The sequence below is a fragment of the Sarcophilus harrisii genome, chromosome 4, assembly GCF_902635505.1.
Source record: "Sarcophilus harrisii chromosome 4, mSarHar1.11, whole genome shotgun sequence".
In the NCBI taxonomy this organism is placed as follows: domain Eukaryota; kingdom Metazoa; phylum Chordata; class Mammalia; order Dasyuromorphia; family Dasyuridae; genus Sarcophilus; species Sarcophilus harrisii.
The window spans coordinates 432,291,185-432,303,620 of NC_045429.1; the positions used below are offsets into that span (position 1 = coordinate 432,291,185).

Sequence of the window (12,436 nt, forward strand, 5' to 3'; positions counted from 1 at the left end):
GCCTAGAAAAAAGGTGATGCCTTTGACAGAAACAGAGACGTTTAAAGGGGGAAATGGATTTAGAGGGGGAGAAACAACTTCAGTTTTTGACATATTGAGCTTGAGATGCCAAATAGACTTCCAGGTAGAAATGTCCAGCAAATACTGGAGCTCAGGAGAAAGCTGTGGACTAGGTACATAAACTTGGAAGTCATCTGCATAGAGGTAATAGTTGGACTCATGAGAGTTGCTGAAAACCCTGAGAAAAAGAAGTCATGGAAAGGAAAGAGGGACTCCCCATTCTAAAACTGCCTTGTCTCACCCCACGAGAAAACAAGCTCCCTAAGCAAAGCACCATGCCATTGTTTCCACATGTATCGCCAGTGCTGGCACATAATAAATGCTTTATTAATGCGCCCTTCCAATCCATCCTCCTCCTTTTATAAGATGAATAAGTCAAAATTCAGAGAGATTAAATGACACTTGCCTGAGATCACACAGGTAGAAGTCAAGAGTTTGTATTTGAATCCATGTCCTCTGATGAGCAACCCAGTATTCTTTTATACCATACTCTGGATGCTCTTAATCTTTTTTTTTTTTTAATAACTATTTCTAAATTATATCTTTTTATTTACAAAACATATGCATGGGTAATTTTTCAGCACTGACCCTTACAAAACCTTCTGTTGCAGATTTTCCCATCCTTCCCCGACCCTAGATGGCAGGTAGTCCAATACATGTTAAATATGTTAAATTATATTTGAAACCCAATATATGTATACATATTCATAGTTATTTTGATGCACAAGAAAAATCGGATCTAGAAAGGAAAAACAAACCTGAGAAGGAAAGCAAAAATGAAAGCAAACAATAGAAAGAGTGAGAATGGTCTGTTGTGGTTCACACTCAGTTCCCACAGTCTCTCTCTGTGTGTAGATGGCTTTCTTCATTACTGGACAATGGAACTAGTTTGAATCAACTCATTGTTGAAGAGGATGCTCTTAATGTTTAGGAATTTCTGAATATTAAAAATTTCCAATTTGGGGGCAGTGGAGAGAGCACCAGCCCTGAAGTCAGGAGGACCCGAGTTAAAATCTGGCCTGAGAGACACTTAACACGTCCTACCTGTGTGACCTTGGACAAATCACTTAACCCCAATTGCCTCAGCAGAAAGAAAGAAAGAAAGAAAGAAAGAAAGAAAGAAAGAAAGAAAGAAAGAAAGAAAGAAAGAAAGAAAGAAAGAAAGGAAGGAAGGAAGGAAGGAAGGAAGGAAAAGAAAAATTTCAAATTTCATAACTGACAACATAAATATGCAAAAATAATTGGATGAAAAAAATTGAATTAAAATCAATAAGCATTTATTATATACCTACTATGTACTCAGTCTTGGAGATACAGAAATAGAAACTGAATAGTCCTCAATGACTCTATGGCATTATTTACACAGGTGTAAGAGTTTATTAACCAAAACACTGACATGGGTCTATGATGTCATCAGTGTGGGCTTTATTCCCTTCCCATCCCTGGCTGCCCAATGTTGCATGAGACCTCCTACAAAATTACCACAGGGGGGCCACCCAGCATGCCGGGGATCGGCTCTAAATCTCCTATGTCATACATCTTCTCCATGAGAATGCCAGTAGGACGCTCAGTTTATCTACCACTTTTGGAGAAGGTAGAAATGACATCAAGGAACAAGAATTTATTAAGCACCTACTGTATACCAGGCACTATTCCAAGTCCCTTTTTTGATCCCCACAACAACCCTTTGAGGTAGGTGCTGTTATTTATCCCCATTTTATAGGTGAGGAAATAGATTCAAGTAATTTGTCCAGGGTCACATCGCTAGTAAGTTAGATTTGAATTTGGTCTTTGGGACTCTAGACCCTGTTCTCTCTGAAGGGCACCTTCTAGCTGTCTAAGGGAACACAGAAGGCAAAGGCACTGGAGAAGACCAAATTATACACAGAGGGGAGACAGACACACTGAAAGGCGCCGTGAAGTTTTGCTTTATCAAAGGCAGAATTTGGCTTTGCATAATCCAATGTTTTGTTTTAGCTCCAACAGGCAGCAAACCCAGTGCAGAACTTGAGTGCCATCTTTCAGTCCAAGATCTGGGTGCAAGTGAGTGAGTGTGGGTGGGATGAGTTACAAAGGGATGCTGGGAACTGTCCGGTCTCCTGATTTCATTGGTAGGCAGGGTTCCTCATAAAGAAATTCTCTCTACCAGTGGATCAGGGAGCAGCCAAGTGGCCTGGAATTAGGAAACCTGTTCTGAGTTCAAATTTGACCTCAGATATGTACCAGCTGTGTGATTCTGGGCAAGTCACTTCACCCAATTTGCCTCAGTTTCCTCATCTGTAAAATGAGCTGAAGGAAATGGCCAATCACTCCAGTGTCTTTGCCAAAAAATCCCCAAATGAGGTCACAAAAAGTTAGATGGAACAGAAATGACCAAACAACAAAGAGCAAAAGTGCAGTGGGTAGAGCAGTGGAGCTAGCATAAGGATGGCCCAAGTTCTAATCTGTCAGGAGACACTTAACCTAGGTGTGCATCCCAGGGAGAGGGACACCTCTGTCTGGCTCAGTCTCCTCATCTGCAAAATGGGGATGATAATGGCACCTCCCTTTCAAGGCTGTTAGAGGGATCAAATGAGATAAAATTAGGAAAACGCTTTCCACAGTGTCTAGCACATAGTAGGTGTTTTTATTTTTTTAATGCTTGTCCTTCTTCCCCACTTCTGGTCTCAGGGAGCCACCTGGGGCACTGAGAGATATCATGACTTGCCCAGGATCGTATAATCAATATGTGTCAATGACAGCCCCGATACCTAGTTCTTCTTGATTTCAAGTCCTGCTCTGGTCATTAAGCCATACTACCCATATCACCCAGTTAAGAGATCCATTTGGCTATTTTAAATAAAAATATTTTTATACACATGATCATTTTTAAACTTTATATACTTTAGTTACAGTTCTGGTAAAGAGTTGACCAAGCCTAAGGATATGAACAGGTGGGAGCTCTAATTTTATATAGTTAGAACACTTCTCCAAAGAGTCCCACACCATTCATTCAGAGTTCCATCAGAAATTATGGTTCTTTTGCCTTCCCACTTTCATTGAATCTTATTGTAGTTAGTATTTAACTATTGTTACTGATTTAGCAAGTGTGTGACTGCAATCTTAGCAATGTTTTGAATACATTTTTTCTGAGCCATTTGAATAAAATTTCAGGTAGTCATTGGTCATCTGGTTCTCTCTGTGACCTTGCATGAAAAACCGTCTCCAAAAGAAGAAGAACAAAAATCCTGCGTTTTGCCTCAGAATTTTAGTTCAATTACTGATTCTTCTATTTATAACATTAGACATCTTTGCTTTGTCTACATCTTTGACATTTATAGAGCTGTTGCAGGAATGTTTTCTACAACTTACATTGTTCTGTGCTGGCATAATCTCGTAGTTGTCCAAAAAGACTTTGTCAGTGGAATGCTGAATAGTTTATTCTGTTGAGCTCAGACTGATTTTCTTAGCAAAGATACTTTCAAAGTAAAACTTCAAAAAAATATATACTTAAAGCTAATGTTGCTTTTTTGTTCTGGGCTTTAGAGAAAAGTACAAAATTCAGATTGATATCAAATCCAATTAGAAACCTATTTTTTCTTAATTATGCAATGTGGAATTAACACGATTCTCCTTTATCCCCAATGAGAATGAAAAGCAATGCGTGATAAGGGATAGAACGTGATAATGGAAGAAGCTCTGGAATGAGGGGTGTGATGTGCACCTGTGTCCTTGGAGATGTCATCTAAGCAATCTCAGCTTAAGATTCTTTATCTACAAAGTAGAGAATTTAGCCTAAATCAGAGGTTCTTCACCTAGGGTCCAGGAACTTGGTGGTTATTTTTTTTTAATTATTACTTTGATAATCATATTTCAGATTCATCAGTTTTCTTTGTAATCCTACATATTTTGTTTTACACATTTACCAACATCATTCTAAGAATGGATTCATAAGTTTCACCCGACTTCCAAAAGCATCCAGGAAACAAAAAAAATTAAGAATTCTTGGCCCACATGAATCTCTAAGGCCCCTTCTAACTTCAAATCTTCAGAAAACCTTGAAAATGACTCTATATGTCCAAACTTCCCCACCTTCATTAGAGCAGTGAGAATAGCAATATCCCTCTTTATCTACCTAAGTGGACTGTCATCAGGATCTGGGGATTCACCAGTGTCTATGAGTAGAAGTACTCTGAAAACTGTTCCAATGCATGGTGTAGATGCTAATGTTCTACTTCCTCCAGGTGTCTCCATTTCTTTGGAGCAAAATACTTAGGTAGATATTGATCATTTGTGTTATTTCTTTAATCCTGTCCTCCATCTTCTTGAAAATGAATCTATCCCCTATTTCCTTTGCATGAGAATTGGAACTTTGTCCCTACCTTCATTTCTTATTTCATGTCCTGAAGTAATGTCAAGTCTTAAAAGAAGAATAAAGTAAATATTGTTGCAGAAGTACTTACTCATATAAAATGGCATTTGTGTCATTGTCCCCAATAAGTTATCCACAGCTGATTTTATCTCTTTTCTTTATCATTTTGGATATTTTTTATTAAAGCTTTTTATTTACAAAACATATGCATGGATAATTTTTCGGCATTGACCCTTGCAAAACCTTGTGTTCCAAATTTCCCTCCCCTTCCCCTACTCTCTCCCCTAGATATAAAGTAATCTACTATATGCTAAACATGTTAAAAATATATATGTTAAATCCAATATATGTATACATATTTATACAGTTATTGTGCTGCACAAGAAAAACCAGATTAAAAAAGGGGGAAAATGAGAAATAAAATGCAAGCAAACAACAATAAAAAAGATGAAAATATTATATTGTGATCCACACTCAGTTCCCACAGCTCTTTCTCTCTGGGTGCAGATGGCTCTCTCCATTACAAGATCATTGGGACTGGCCTGGATCATCTCGTTGTCCATCAGAATTGATTGGATTCATTTTTAATGACAGTTTGACTATCTGTCTGGTAGACTCCCTAAAACTTCTAGCTCTAGTTGTTCTCAAGAATTGCCATCTGGAAGTCACAAAGTGAGATCATCACAACCATCCACCATCCCAACTCAAAGTCACAGCATTTTAGAGCTAGAAAGTCCAACCACATTTTATAGATAAAGAAATATCCTTGGGGAGATGAAATAATTTGTCCAGTGTCACGTAGCTGGGTAAGTGGGTACAGCCCAAACTGGACCCCAGATCTCCTCCCTCTTACTTTGTACTCCAGCTGTCACCTTCTGCTTAATGAGACACGTACAGGTTCCCTGCTACCTTCATCTCTCTTCTCTCTCCATTACGCCATTCTAACCCCTCCAAATTTGTTCTCTGGTGTTCCCAAAGCCATACTTTTTTTTTTTTTTTTTGAAGGAGAAGGATTTTATAGGTAGAATGTGGCAGGGGATATCATTACAGCAAAAAGACACACTATTGGGTTAAAATTAGGAGCAACAAGGAATTCGTTATTGATGCAGGGAAAAGCACTGTAAAGTTAAGAGTTGAAAATGTACGTTGGAGGTAGACTTTAAGTTTCTAAGTACACAAATAAAAAAGGAGTTTTTATTTTATTCACTAGACATTGAGGAGCAATTAAAGGTTGCTAATGAAGGAACTTGCCTCTCCTATGAATTTGATTATTTTTTAACTTGTATTACAGTTGTATGTGTGTGTATAGATATAGATATGACTGTCCCAAAAGTCTTAGTGTAGCTTTAAGCTTTTAATATCAGAAAATGGAATTTACAGCAAGAGAATTGTATAAATATGTTTACATATATTTTAACATGTTTAACATATATTGAATTGCTTGCCATCCAGGGGAGGGGGTGGGGGAGAGGAAGAGAAAATCTGAAACACAAGGCTGTGAAAGGATCAATGTTGTCAAATTGTCCGTGTGTATGTTTTGAAAATAAAAAGCTTATTAAAAAATTATTTGCTCAAAATAAAAAAATTAATGATAAAAAAAAAAAGAAAATGATATTTGGACTTTTGGACAGCCTGAGTTGGATGATTGAGCTGGAAGTGACATCAGATGTCATTTGATTCTACCCCCTTCATTTTACAGATGAAGAAACTGAGTCTCAGGAAAGTAACACTTCCTCAAGGTCTCTCAGGTGAATTGGTTGATTTGCACCCACATCTAGCTCACTCATTAATCCATGAGTGCATCCCTCTGTATTTAGTACAAACCCTTGGTTTCCCCTCCTGACAAGGTTTCAGCCAGGCAGCAAATCAGTGTTTCTGGTAAACGTTCAGGGATGAAGTGGCAGAAAGGGAACAGGAGACCCAGATTCCCGGGCTGTCTCCATGCCATCAGGCTGCCAGTCAGTCGCCATGTGTGTCAGTTTCTTCATGTGTAAAATGAAGTGGACTGGCTAACTGATGGATTCCTTCCAGCTCTGTCGTCTCAGAGCTCTCTTTTTGTGACCCTTAAAAGCCCCAGTTCCAATGGAGTTGTCAGGATGCTGGGAAGTTTTAGGGCAGGGAGGTCAGAATTTGAGTGTTCTGCAAAGCTGGCAGATGTAAGCTCCTGCTTTCTCGCTGTAGTAAATGCTTTTTTTTGTGAACAGAAGCCGAGGAAAAAGCAGTGAGTCTGGCTGGTTGTTTGCACAGTTCCCTGAGCTGACAGGGCCTTTGGAACACTATGAATTGCCCTGGGGAGTACTAGAAAATGGATGGGAGAGATGGCATGGCCGAGCTAAGGCATGTTCCTTGAATAATAGCACTTCTATGCTGCTGATTTACTGTGGGCATGGGTCCATTTGAGCCTCGCTGACAGGATTGAATCGAATTTGCATAAACATAAAATCGCTTCAGTGTTTTTCTTTCTGACTGGATGACGGAAACTCAAACACCGACCCTCACCTGGGCTTAAATTCCTCCCACTCCTTTTCTGTTGGTAAATTGGGGTGATTTTCTGAAGAATGTTTGAAATCTGCCCATTAATAGGGGTTCTGGTCCGGTCCCTTTTTGTACCCATATGTGCATAATGGCAAAGGAAGTCGCCAATTAATTACACAAATAACATCTTTTAGTTCTTAGAGAAAGGGGGCCAGACAGGGGAGAGGAAAGAGACAATTATCTGGACTGATGTGACTGTTTTGTAGAGGTAAATGGATTGTAATTACACCAGCCTCGGTGCTTTATTACTCCATTTGATGTGCCTCACTAGAAAGATATGTTTTCGTTTGAAAGATGGATTGCCCTTGTAATGTGTACAGGAGTGAACCCTGCTGAAATTCATCTGCCTGCCAGCAATATTCACCATCACCATTTCTAAAGCACCCTACCCACATGGCAACATCCCAAGGGATGCTGTTTCCATAGTAATCTCAATGGAGGCTGTCAGCTGATGTCTGGTACTGCCTTGGCTTGTGTGTGTTTAAAAAGAGCATCCTGAGCATTGGGAGCTTTCGGTCCCCTTTTCCCTAACCCCTCTTTGCCTTTAAACTCTATTTATTACTCTTCTTTATTAGGAAGTATATAATCCTTTAATGTCAGACCAATTAATACTCTGCAGTTCCTAGAAGTGATTTTAATCTTTTTTGTAGGTGTTGATATTTTGTCTGCTATAACAAAGGTACTTCCTTAGAAACACCAGACGTTTGAAAAACTGTATTCTTAGGGAAGGTGCTATTTTTGCTTAGAGCAGAGCTAATAAAAATGAAACATGAGAAATTTATAAGGGTGCTGCAGTTGGTAGGTTTTTAGAATCTTTTTCTCCAGATTTTTTTTCCCTGTCTTTTTGCTAGTATGGGTGAGAAAGAATTATAAAATTCCCCTCCTCCGCACTTGGGATTATTTTTAAGATGTCTTTTGTGATTTTAGTATTTAAGTGGGCTCTTTTCTCCAGAAGACCTTGTGACAAAAGCAGTATCTAAGCCATATTTTTGGTCTTATTTGTTGAGTCACAGGGGAAATCTTTCCAAATGGGCTAAGTGGTTTCTGTCAGAGGGAAAAATTGGGCTTGCACCTTGATGTGCCTGTATCTCCCTCTTTGCAAACAAATGGGGTTCTTTTGCAGTCAGATCATTTTTTAATTACAGCACAGCTAATTAGAGGATTCCTACAATGACTATAAAGCAAAAATCAAATCCTTTTGTAAGGATCCCTAAATTGTCTTCCTTATAAGTTTAAATTTCTATATATTGGATATTTTGTTTAAAGCAAGACAAAACCTTCCATTTAACTTGGAAGTTTGCCACATATTTTAGTTTTCTGGTATATATGGGAAATTCTTTTTAATTATAATGATATTCCATGTGTAATTCCTGAAGAGGCTTATAAATTGTCTTTATATTCAGAGCCTCTGTGTCCGGTTCAGTTATATTTCAAGAGCAGACATAAAAAAGAAATACTTGGCTCTAGGAAATATTAGCTATCTCTCATGGTTCAGCTAATCATCAGTTTTTAAATAAGGTTTTATGAATTCAGGGAACAATTTATTCATTTTTCTCCTACAATGGATGCACACTTAAAGCCAGATAGTACTAATCTGTGGAATCCTATTGTAAACCTAGATTGATACTTATGTATGCAAATTCATTTTAAAAGATGGTACAATTTGGCAGAGAAGAAGATCCATGTGTGCTTTTGAATTATTCTAGCATCAGTGTTAGAAGCTTTGAAAGCAGCCTCACATTAGAATTTAATTACTATTAGTGAAATGCTCAAGATTTTAAAAGATACTTCATGTTGGAAAGGAATTTAACCTAAACACTCTGAATGATGATCATAATCATGGGGTCAGAGGCTTAGAATTTTAAGGGTCCTTAAAGGACCTCAAAGGCCAACCCCATATTTTTCCTCGCTATTCATGAGGAAATTGGGACCCAAATCTGCTATTTGCTAAAATAGCAAAATTGCTATTTTATGACACGTGTGGCGTGCCTCGTGGTAGATCATTGTGAGACTCGACTGATTCTTTGGTGGATTCTTCAGAGATATTATAATGTCCTGCTAATAACAGCTTTGATTGTGGCAAACTTTGGTCCGAACCTGGCCTGTAATAGATGCTTAATGAATGCCAGTTGACTGACTGATTGACTTTAAAATAAATTGTATTTGAATATATATTTTATATTTGAATATTTATTTTGAATAATTTAAAATAAATTAAGTTTGAAGAAAGATTACTGAATGATTATTCTGTGATGTGCTATGCCATAGAAGGAATTGTGAGAAAATATTGTAGTAATAGTAGTAGTAGTAATAATAATAATAATAATAATAATAATAATAAACACTACTATCAATTGGTAATGATTTCTAATAGTAACAAATTCTAAATATTTATGTGCATTTTAAGATTTGCAAAGTGCTTTATTCATATTGAACTTTCCAGCAAGCTATAAGTTGGGTAGGTACTTTTATTATCTCCATTTTTTAGATGATCCAAGCTCACACAGCCAGAAGTTTCTGAGGAAGGATTCAAACTCAGGTTGGAAAGATTCCAAGTCCACTAAACTATACGCTATACCACCTAGCCTAACAAAACTGATGTGATTTACAAAGGAGTTGATAATAGAATGCAAAAATGGCCTGCACATTATAATAACAACAAAAAGTTTTAGAGAAATGAGTATTTTATTGGTAGCACAAATCTCACAGAAGTTTCCAAGAGTAACTGAATTAATTAGAACAAGGTAAACTTGAGAAAGCATCATACAGAAGGCATACTTTGTGTTTTGAAGTAGAAGAAGGAAATGATTTGTCAGAGAAAAGAAAGAAGGGCATTTTAGAGGAAATAAATTCAGAAATTCAGAGGTGAGAGTGGATGAGTCAAAAGCAACTTCCTAGAAGCTTTGGGAGGATTTTTTATCCATCTTGAATTTGTACCAACATCTTTTGCTTTCATTTCTGAATATATCTGTCCTTCCTCCCCCTACCCAGTGAGCCATCCTTTGTTTAAAAAAAAAAATTAAAAAGAGAAAGGTGAGATCAGCAAAAGTTTTCTAGCCTCAACAATGTCTGGTAATGCACAGTCATTGTTCCCTACTTTTGCAAAGAAAGGAGGGAGATGCATTTTTTTTCCATTTCTTCTCCAACCTGACATTTGGCTTAGTGGCTAAAATTATAGTCTTGAATTTCAGGGATTGGTGGTGTTTTATTTATTTTCCATTTACAATGTTGTAGTCATTGTGTATATTGTTTTCCTGGTTCTGATTAATCTACTTTTTATCAGTTCATGAACATCTATTCATTCTTCTCTGAATTCTTCATATTCATCATTTCCTACAGTATAATAATATACTAGAGACAGCTTGTTTAATTGTTCCCCAGTCAATGAACATCTACTTTGTTTCCAGTTCTTTGCTACCATAGAAATTGATACTGGTTATATTTTAGTATATATGGCACCTTTATTTCTGTTTTTTAAATCTTTGAGTATATTCATAAGTTTATCTACTTTCAAAAGTAAAAATAAATAACTTGGTATTCTAACCAATTATTGCAATTTTGTTACAATAATATTTCCCTTTTCCATAATTCACTTGTCCAGATACCTTATAATCTAGAATAACAATCTCCAAAATGGAGTGCGCAAGATTAATCCCTTAAGGAGTGGGAAGAAAATATTCTAACTCCAATTTACATTTATTATATCTTTTTTAAATTAAGCATTTATTATTATTTAATAAATTAAATGACTATGGTTCCCTACTTAACTCTGTATATCAGACAGTCACTGATGGTATCCAGAAGAAAGAATGGGAGTACAATGTGTTGAGAATGACAATAGTGTCTGCAGTAGAATATAATTTATGTGCAGTTGGTTAAGTGAGTTAATGGATTACATTATATTATATAGTTTAAAATAAATTAATTCTTTTTAAAAAGAGAGAAATAATTATCTTTTAAAGTTTCTTGCAAAGAAATCATAAATTGACTATAACACTAATAATGTGAGCACAAGTGAACAATGAGAAAATGGCAGAGGGGACAATACCCATCTTCCTAAGAGTTCATCATCAGCCACATTATGAGGCAAAAACAATTTTAATTTAATCAGAGCTAACAAGATCTCAGCCAAAAATATTTTAAATGATCAAAAGCAGTCATTCTAATGACTGCTTTATGTCAACTATTATAAATGATGAACCTTGCTCTAAATGTGTGTTGTTCCTTGAGACAGTTGGCCATAAACAGTATAAAGTCATCATAATTATCAAGATATACAAAAGCTAAGCTTTTGTTGCCAAGAATTACCTAAGTATATCACCAATAAAACTCCCCTATCTGCTAATTTAGCCTGAAAATAGAATTCTAGCCTGTTTTTAAAATCTTCCAAATGAAGAATTCCAATGGGATTTGAACTCTTGACAGAAAAAAATAATAATAATGCTACACATTCCACATAATTTCCAGGAACAACTGATTGACATCAGGGAAGAATCATATTTACTGCTAAAATTCAACAAAAAAATTTTATGGAGCTGATGGGAGGGATTCAAAAATGAGTGTCATGATTTAGTTAGCACAGCCAATGATGTATTTCTTCCATTTAAATCTACGTATCTTTGAATGGTGTCAGCTACATCACCTATTAAACCAATATTGAAATAAACTAAAATTATAACCAGATGTTTCAAGCACTGTATATTAAAGTATTAAACAAAGATTTTCAAAAAGGATGAAATTTATTGATCATTACTTTTACTAAAATATTCTAATAACAATTTAACAAGTAACAATTCTGTTTTTAGCAAGAGCAAAAAAGATTCACTTTTAAATATTTTAAATGTTTATTTCATCTTTATCTCATTTTTACTTCTCTGTTGTACATACCTTAAAACATGTAATGTATATAATTGTAAATGTATTGAAGTGTTACTAAAAATTACTTTACTAATAAGAATGGATAATCAAAAATGTTTGTAGACCACTGATCTAGAACATAATTGAGAATTAAGAAGCAAACATAAAAGGATTTTGAGAAATCAAAAAAAAAAAAAAAAAAATAAAAGATGCCACAAAATCTGTGCACATAAAAGACATTTAGTATTGGGGCAGATCACCCTATATTACTCAGTAGACCTTTAGGACCCTATTGTATTACAGCGCCATACAGTAATTTATCTTCATAAGGGTGATCCTTAGTTGTCAACAGAGAACCAAATTATGTCCAGTAAATTGTGTTTAAAAGAAGGCAGAGAATCATGTGATGCATTTTCGGAAGGCTTCCATCCAACATGGCTGAGATAAAGAATTTTGTCGACTAAGAGGGTAATCCCCACATATCCAACACACATCTCTAGAATGAGTCTTTCTTCGTGGATTCGGTATAGCTAAGGTTTTATTTGCCCCAGGCAGCCTACAAAATGTGGGAGCCTTCACTTTCTGAGTTTCTCAATGAAAAACAATGTGCTTCATTGTTGAACAGTAAAGTCT

At 36.2% G+C, this 12,436-nt stretch overlaps 1 protein-coding gene across 1 annotated transcript in view; it reads left to right on the top strand.

The window, feature by feature from the left end:
• Nucleotides 1-12,436, top strand: part of MYO1D (myosin ID) — a 376,233-nt gene that overhangs the window by 245,074 nt on the left and 118,723 nt on the right. The gene's annotated exons all lie outside the window — the stretch shown is intronic.